The sequence below is a fragment of the Octodon degus genome, unplaced genomic scaffold (genome assembly GCF_000260255.1).
Source record: "Octodon degus isolate 3935 unplaced genomic scaffold, OctDeg1.0 scaffold00265, whole genome shotgun sequence".
Classification (NCBI taxonomy): Eukaryota; Metazoa; Chordata; class Mammalia; order Rodentia; family Octodontidae; genus Octodon; species Octodon degus.
In genome coordinates this window covers 2,046,888-2,055,888 of record NW_004524841.1, presented here as the reverse complement: position 1 = coordinate 2,055,888, position 9,001 = coordinate 2,046,888, and positions in this window count along the sequence as shown.

The window sequence follows — 9,001 nt, the reverse complement described above, 5'->3', positions numbered from 1 at the left end:
AAAAATACCACATCTTTCTCAACCATTCCTCAGGTGATGGGCATCTTGGTTGTTTCCAAGATTTGGCTATCACAAATTGTGCTGCTATAAACATAGAGTACTTAGTCTTGACACCAAGAACATCCATGGAAATGTTATCAGGAAAATGTGAGTTAAAAAGAGGAGGTCTTGGGAGAGAAACTTAGAGGCTCCCACTGTTTCAGAGGAAAGGCAAGATGGAAGAGTGAGTACAAGCAAGAGACCATCAGGGAGGACCAAGAGAAGCAGTCTGGCTGGTTTGACACATGGGAATTTTAAAAAGTCTCTGATTATCCTGAAGTCCTTGTCTTGGCATTTCTTTTGCCTCCATAACTTATTTCTCCAGTTAAGTCTCCGTTAGAGCTTTTACACTGGTACCCTTTGTGATTCAGCTTCTGCCACTTTCTGGAGCAGTGGTCTGCAAACTTTTTCTGCAAAATGCCAGGGCTATGGTGTAAATATATCTTTGATGTTCTCTTGTTGGAAACAATTCTCAATACAAAATTGTTGGAGGTGGGGGTCTAATGGGGGGTATCGAGGTTCTGTAAGCTCAGTCCTCATGAAGGGATAAAGGTGGTTATGGTGGAAATGGTTAGTTTTCTTAGGAGTTGCTATAAAATTGAGGTCAGCCTTTTTTGCTGTCTTGCTCTTCCTTGCCCTTCCATTTTCCATCACAGAATGACACAGGGCAAGGACCATCTGATTCGCATCTTTGGACTGCCCAGCCTTGAAGCCAAGAGGTGAGGAAATTTCTGTTCATTGTAACTTATACAGTCTCAGGTATTCTGCTACAGTATCAGAAAACAGGGCTGGTCAGATTGCTCAGCTGACTAAAGTGCCTGCTTAGGCAGGCACAGGGACTGGGGTTTGATCCTCGGTGTGCAGTGCTGGCCCTGCCCCCAGGGCATGCTGAGACAATGATTGAGACTGGGCATGGTGGTGGCACCTGTAATCCCAGCTCGTGGGAGGCTGAAAACAGGAGGATCATGAGTCTGATCTGTGTGGTGAGATCCTGTAGTCCCTGTACTAAATACATTAAAAAAATAAAACAGACTAAGACAGCCATATAATATATATATATTTAGCTTTGTAGAGCATACATCACCTTCTGCAATAGTGTAATTCTGTGGTACTGTGACAGGCAGCTAAGATATAAGCACATGGGCAAAGCAGTAAAACTTAAGTTACAAAAATAAACGATGGGTTTTATTTGACTCATGGGCTCTATGTTTGTTGGTCCTTGACCTAGAGTTATTTATTTATTTTGGTCCTGATCATTTCTTCAGAACTTTTAACATTTCTTCTTTATTTCTTCCTTGTTGTCCTCATTTTGTTTCATTTTCTGCTACATTCTCTAGGAAAATTATTTGGTCAAAGAAAATTTTTAATAATTATTTTAAGGGTACCTTCTTTGGAAGGCTAAAACGGAAGCTGGAACCTAGCTAAAAATATATTATTGTGGAATCCACAGTATTTTGATGATCTGATTCAGTAGTACTCTCTTTCCTGAAAAAAATATTCAAAATTAATGAGTATAAGGTGAGTTTAATCTTTATTTTAGACTGTGGTAGAGTTGTATTAATAACATGATAAATTAAGTTTTATTAGTGCAGTAAGGAATGAATTTTTAGTCTTATGTTGCAAAATCCTTTTGGTTTGTTTTGCTTCTTTGGGAGTTGGGTAATTTTGTGAAATACAGATGGGGGCCTGGCATTTCTTAGGTGGAATCCCTATGGAAAACATGCGCAGTGATTGCAAGATTACCTTGAGAACTGGGGAAATCCAGCTTCCCATTGAACATTTTAAATAGAAAGTGAAAGCATCTATTGCGTTTCAGTGAACAGAAAATTGGAAAATAACTAAAACAGTTTGCTCCTTGGTAAAGCAAGACTTGGAAAATACTAGAAATTTGCTAAAGCATCATTTTCCTCCATAGTCTTTATCTTTAGGCTTCTTGCTATTGATTGTGAAGTACATTCAAATCTGTTTTAAACAAAAAAATCCTTATTTATATACATTGATTTTTATAGCAAGAACTGGTAGAGTAAGCCTGACTTTCCAGTCCTCCTGATCTTAATTGAGTTGTTTACATAGCAATGTGAGCCTGCTATCAATTAAGCATCCTGCGATGAGAGTTGAGTGGTGAAGTGCAGTGATTTTTGTGTCAGCTTCATTGTGATAACAAATCAATGCATGAATAGCGGAGTCCAGCAAACACTGGAAGCCTTTTATGGCTTGACATTGCTGTCCATGGGAGATGGGGAAGACTGGCTGCTTGACTCCCCGTGAAGGCAGATCTGGCTGCCCAGCTGTGGGGAGTGCAGTTAGTGGACAGCCTGATACTGTCGGCTTCTTTCGGGTTGGCCTCAGCTGGGGTCCTGAGCTCACAACTGATGATTATAAGAGATGAGGATAAAGACCAGGCCATTTCAGCCTGCAGATACTCTGTTAGATAATGCTTGCTTTGGAGCTCTCTGCCAGCTCTGTGAAGCCTGCATTGCAATTTAACCTTGCCTTCTGCTCAGTTTTACTTCTGCTTCTTCCATCCACTGGCTTTTATTCTCACAGGCATTTCTCATGAGAAACAACCTTTCGGCACCTGCTTCCAGAGAACCCTAGGCTGCTGTAGTTGGTGTTGGTCAACACCCATCCTACTCCAACTTTCCCAGAGGAGAATTTTCTGGAGCACTTATATGCCTGTAGTGTTGATGGGTTGTTCCAAGTTGTTTCCACGTTCAGTGGGTCCTCCTCTATGAGCAATGGCTTGGGGAATAAAACAAGAGTGGCTACTCTTGAAGAATTTTCTACCATGTAGATAGTAGAGACTGCTAGAAACTGGAAAGGCTTGCTGACTTTGCCAAAAACATAAATCAGAAAATGCTTATTTAGTCTTCTTTTGGAAGAAAAAAGTAAAAAATGCATTTCTTCTGCTTTTATGAGTGCTCATTTATATGTACTCTTTTTGCAATTTGTCCACTTTTCACTTTTTCCTGTCCATAGGCTCCCCAAGGCATGTCCTTGGGGTCCTGATTGGGTTCCTATTGAAGCTTGTATGGCTCAGTTAGAGTAAGAGCTGTGGGGTCAAAAAGAAGGGACAGCTAGCATTGGACTAGGTGCTAGAACAGCTCACTCAGTCTGGTCCCTAAGGAGGGGACAGAGCTTGTATGGATGAGTTCAGGTGGCATCCTGGGGGTATGTACAACGAAGCTGTCTTACTGAGAACCCTTCAGTGTAAGAAACATACATTCTTTCTCTCTTCTAAGAATTTAAGCTATTTCCTTGTTGGATTTCTCTTTTATATGCAGCTGAACCAAGTTCTGACTTATACAAATGCTAACCTCTTTTGTCAGGAAAAATCATACTTGAGAAAGGAGCTTAAAATGGATCTTCACTGCACATACATATGAATATAATGTAGATCTTTTAAAGGAACGTCATTGAAGTCCACATCTCCCTGTAAGGGCAGTATTTCCGAAGGAGCTCAGGGTCTTTCTGTTTAACCACTTAATTTCCAGCATCGCACGACATACACAAACATGCTTTTAACTGACATCTCTTTGACTGAAAAATACTAAACTCGCAACATTCAGAGTTGCTGCCAGGGATGAACGTATTTAGTCTCTAGTTTCTTGCTTTCTCATCAAATCTGACAGATTCTACCCAATTGCATTTTAAAAGAAAACTCACCCTCTTTTTGCACATCTTTCACAAAAAAAGACACACTTATTCTTTGACCGAAGGATTTTAACTCAACAAGGGTGAGTGATTTGATCTCTAACCTGTGGCATTTTTCTTCCGAGGACACCTCAGAACCAAAATGAACACTGCAGCCTAGCAAATAGAGATCAGAGGGAGGGTGTCACTGGGATGAATGTTTGCATCTGGTTCTGATTACAATAAGCAATGTGGCCTGGCTGAGGAATGCTGTATTTTCACAATTGACAGACCAAGCAGCCTGCAGCAATCAGCAAAGGGCGGCTTATTTTGAGCAAAAACATCCATCAGACTGTGATGAGAAAAGCAGAGCTGCAATCAGTGGCAGATTTTTCTAAGAGCTGTTGATGAGAAATGGACTTTACATGTATCAAGTGGAGAAGGAGCTGCTGCTCAATTTTTTTAGCCTCATTTTCATGCATGGACAACAACTTTAAATACATTTTTTGAACATGAAAGAGAGTGATACAATAGTTCTTTCATGAGGAGAACTTTTCTGTTCTCATCACAAAATAGTACATCCCATTTGCAGCAGGGATCTGTTAAGTTTCAAAAAGACAAGATATTAAACAATTTCAAAGAAAGTTCTAACATTCACTTCAAATGTCTTATGCAGATATATTATTTTCATTGGTATTTTGATGGAAGAATTCGATTGATGTAATGAACAGAATGGAGATTTTTGGACATAATCCAAGGTTATCTTCTATATTAGCTCTATTCCTCATGGCTAAAAAGTGAACACTCTGCTTCTGTGAATCCTTCTATTTAGTGATATATCATGAAAGCTCTGTAGGTTCAAAGTTTATGATCTGAAGTATAAGAAATGTTGTTCAAGTAGGTCTTTTTAGTGTTCTTTTGAAAGCATGTCCTGCTGTGTTTATGAGATTTTTGATTTTGATATATGCTAGCATATTTGGAACTTCTGCCTAACATGGCAGAGAGAGGCTAAAGGTACAAAATGATTTCCATTTTTAAAGCATTAAATTTCTCTTTTCTTAGGGCCACTAAATATGCACAAGACATTCAAACTGGGGCTTGTTGGACCTTATATATTGTTCTGCTGGGTTTGGTGCCCCTTTCTGTGTGGAACTCTGGAAAGAAAGCAAGTAGGATACTGGATTGGGTTTATAGTATCTAAAGTCTCTACTGAGAAGTGTGAGCTTTCTTTTCTGTCTTCCATTGGATTGTTTTTGGCTAGGTCTTGGCTTTTGTGTTTGATCAATATCTTCTATTTAAATTCATTAGAATGGATTCTCTTTTTAGTTTGCTAAATTATATAATAAGCAATCTCTGCCCATTTTTTAAACAAGTAGTATATGCCCTAAAAACACTAATTACAAAAAGAATAATATGCATATCAAGATAAAGTCTCAGCTTCCTCAGGCATGATAGATGATCAGTTTTTTTTTTTTCGGTCTTGTACTGTTACTGAGGTTGTAACATACACTTAGAGCTCAGGAAAAAGGAACAGGAAATGCTGAAGGTGAGGTTACTTTCTGGCCTTGATAAACTCTCCCTGAGGGTTTTTTATATATATCTTAAATATAATCACTAAGATGCCATACAAAATGCCTTTAGCCACTCACTCTAGGCTATGCAGACATTTTATTCAACTGATTTTCCAACTGTAGCAACTGAAGGAATGATATGATCAATTATTAGCTAAATTGTGAGAAGTTTCAGAGAAAATTCCAGAGCAAGCAATGGTTTCTGATGTACTATCCAAACTGTGGAAGTATCTAGAAAAATATATATCCTATAATGTACTTATTATTATTATTATTATTATTATTATTATTGTTATTGGCATGCCTGTCATTCTGGTCTTTAAATATATACTGCTTGTCATGTCATATCAATTACTGCTATACTGTCTCTCAAGTAAATGTACTTATTATTTTTGTATAGGAGTTCCCTAGCAACTCCTTAAATTGACCACGAGTTGCCCTGGTTACAAAAATCAGCTGGGTGGAGTAGAGACATGGTAGACATGTTAGCCTGAGCACTTAACATGGAAAATGCCAAACATTTAATGTGTGGATGGATGTTTTGGATTAGGTCTTGTCTTTTGTGTTTAATAAATTTCCTCTGTCTAAGTTCCTGGGTGTTAGAAAATACATCTTGCTATAGGCAGAGAATAGCAATCTGAATATTCTTTCCAGAGCCCTCCAAAGCTCCTTTCTAAGGTTGAGTGGAAGGCTGGAGAGCATATTCCTATCAGCAATATCACTTTTACTTTGGGATATTGGAGATAAGCCTGGAGGACTTATGATTTCTGCTATCTTCTTTCACTTTTCTAGGTGGCATATAACATGACAGCATGAGAAAAATATGCCTACAATTCAAGCAAAAGGAATTCTAGAAGACTCACTACACAGCCCTTGTCCTGTGATGTGTATCGAATGATAATGGCAGTGAGACTTCAATGTGTGCGCTTGGATAGGGCAGCCAGTGTGTACTTGGAGATGACGTCTCTTTATCGAATCTCCTGTTATTTGCATTTATATGACACCTTTCTTCTAAAGCTCTTGAAGCAATTTCAGCTTCACAGTACTTGTGTGAATTGGATAAGAGGAAACACACTTCATTTTGAGGCTGAGGTAAAAGACATAAATTGTCAATGATTTTTCTCAACACGACAGAGTGGGGCATGGAATGTGCTCAATTTTCCCTCAGTGATCTCCTTGGAGGCCTCTAAGAAATTTGTTTTTTTTAAAAAAAGGGGTTCTGAACACAGGTCTAGACACCCTGAGGTGGGATTCTGTGAGGATGTATCCCTGAGAGGATGTATAAAATGTGGTCTTTCTGTACATGCTCCTGGGCTGAATATTTGCTGTACTTGTTAGACTATTGTAGTGCTTAAGGACTACTTTCTGGAGCAGTTTTCCTCAAATGTCCAATCAAATCAAATAAAGTTAAAATGTTTGGTAAAAACTCTAAGCCACACATCTAGAAATTCTAACTGATAATGTTTGGAGTGAGGGCTCAGGACCTGACTTGATTCTAAGAGATTCTAATTCTGGTTCACCAAAACATATACTTGGAGAACTGTCCATGAGTTCCTTGAAGAGAGATTTAAGTAAACAAATGACTGACTGGGATCTTTAAAAATTATTGTTTCTGATTAAGCAAGAGAGGAAAGTGCAAGGCCAAAGAGAGCAGAGGCTGTAACAGCAGAGAATGCAAGATATTTTGTCATGTGTCTTAAAACCAGAGTCATATTTTAAGAGATATTAGGCTATGGGGTTTTGAAAGTGAATGATTTAAAATAAAGAATAAAACACCAAATACAAGAATGATTTAAAAGGGACAGGGCAAAGCATTAGTAAGTACAATAAATACAATTTTTGGACTTTAAAAATTCCATTTTATATGACCCTTATGTCAGAAAAATATGAACTGTTGGCAGGAAACAAATGCTCAGTCAAGCTATTAAATATTAGGCAGCTGAAAATTCAAATCTTGTCATTAATTAGAGATTAAAATACACAGATGAAAAGAACCATTTTCCTGCCTTCCTGGGCAAAATAAATTAGTTGAAGAAAAGTCTGTCCTAAAGCTGCAAAGTATTTTGGGATTTTCTGTCTTTACAAACTCATGGATGGATACTGTAAGTAGAGGAATGTTATTCTGATGGAAGGAAATGTTTCTCTTTCCCTTTTAAAGAGACAAAGTGATTGACAGAAGTTCTACACAATTGTTATTTATACATAGTCATACCTGAACAGAGAGATGGTCCTGATTCAACAGAAGCTGTTGGTTGTCCACCTTCAGGAATAAAGTATATTCTTTCCTCTCCATCAGATCTTCATGATTTTCTTCAGAAACTATTCCTGCCAGGTCCTGATGGAGTCCTCTTGTTACTTTGTCATCATCCATGTGCCAAATATACTCTGAAATGAGTGGCACTGCACTTCTGGAAGATTGCTTCATGTACTTTTATTTAAAGGGATAATAATGCCAGGGTTATGCCTTCTTTATTGCTGCTTTGTCACTTTGTCTGGTTGTAAGAATAAGATGCAGGTGGTGAGTCAATTTGCTCTGAAACCTCACTGCAATCTGTAAAGTACTATATTCGTAAAGTACCCTTTGGGAAGTACAGAGTGTCTTTTTTGAAGAGATTCTTTTTAGATTTAACAGAGTGTTTTTCTGTAAATATATTGACACATACTTAGAGCACAGAATGCTGAAGCCCAGCAGTATCTTTTAAGAATCCATGTACATGGCTGATGAAATGCCCTGATTTGTGTGGAATACAAATTTGCTTTTAGAAAACTGAGTTGCGGCAAAAGAGAAAGTTTTCTATACAGGTACATGGAGCCCTGATGTAAAGTTGTAGCTAATGAGCCTGAAGAGAGACTTCAAGGTAAAGAGACAGAGGCCTTGCTGAACCAGTGGATCTTTATCTTTCTTGTTGGGCAGAGCTAATGCAGTCTTCCTGTGCTTCCCATAGGTCCAAGTTCTTTTGGGATCCCACTCCCTTCCTCCCCATTCCTACCTCCTCCTGCTAGCACACACAGGAAGTCTCAGCTGCAGGAGTGCTGAATGCCCAGAACCATGAACCTGGCACATACTGAGGCTGAAGAGATATTTGTTGAATGATTTGATGAATGCATAAAAAATCAACAGCTTTTCAACAGTTTCAGGGAAAAGATATCAGGCTTACAATGACCTACGAAGCCATGTGGGTCTGGCTCCTACCACTGCTCCACGGTTCCCACCTTATCTCTGAACATGCTTCAACCTTATCTCTGGACATACTTCACTCTACTCCCTCTGTTTCAGGTCCCCTGGCTCCTTGAAGTTCCTCAAGGGAGGCAGGTGTGGCCCTGCCCTAGGGCCTGCATTAAAACTGCTCTGTTTTCATGTGTCTCTCTTTATGGCCTCTTTCTCAACCCTGAGGAAGTCTTCTCAATGAAGATGTCCTACTCATTCCTTGCTTCACATGTGCATTTGTTATTGATGGACAGCACACCACCCTATAAAAGTCCATGGTCTCGATAACAATGATTTTCCATTGATGACATTTTGTGGGTGGAGTGGGCACTTTGTCCCTTCCACAAAGCTCTCTCCTTGGTGGGATTGCCAGTCCCTGCTTCAATGGCTGAGCCTGGTGTCCTGGTGAGAGTACTTCAGGAATACCGGCCCTACGGGATGGTCTGGTTGAGCCTTTGCAGATGGCTTCTTGCAAATGTCTGCTTGATCAAAGGTTGGCATTAAGGTGCAAAGAGATTACACAAGTGTACGAACACCTGGTTGTGTGGCT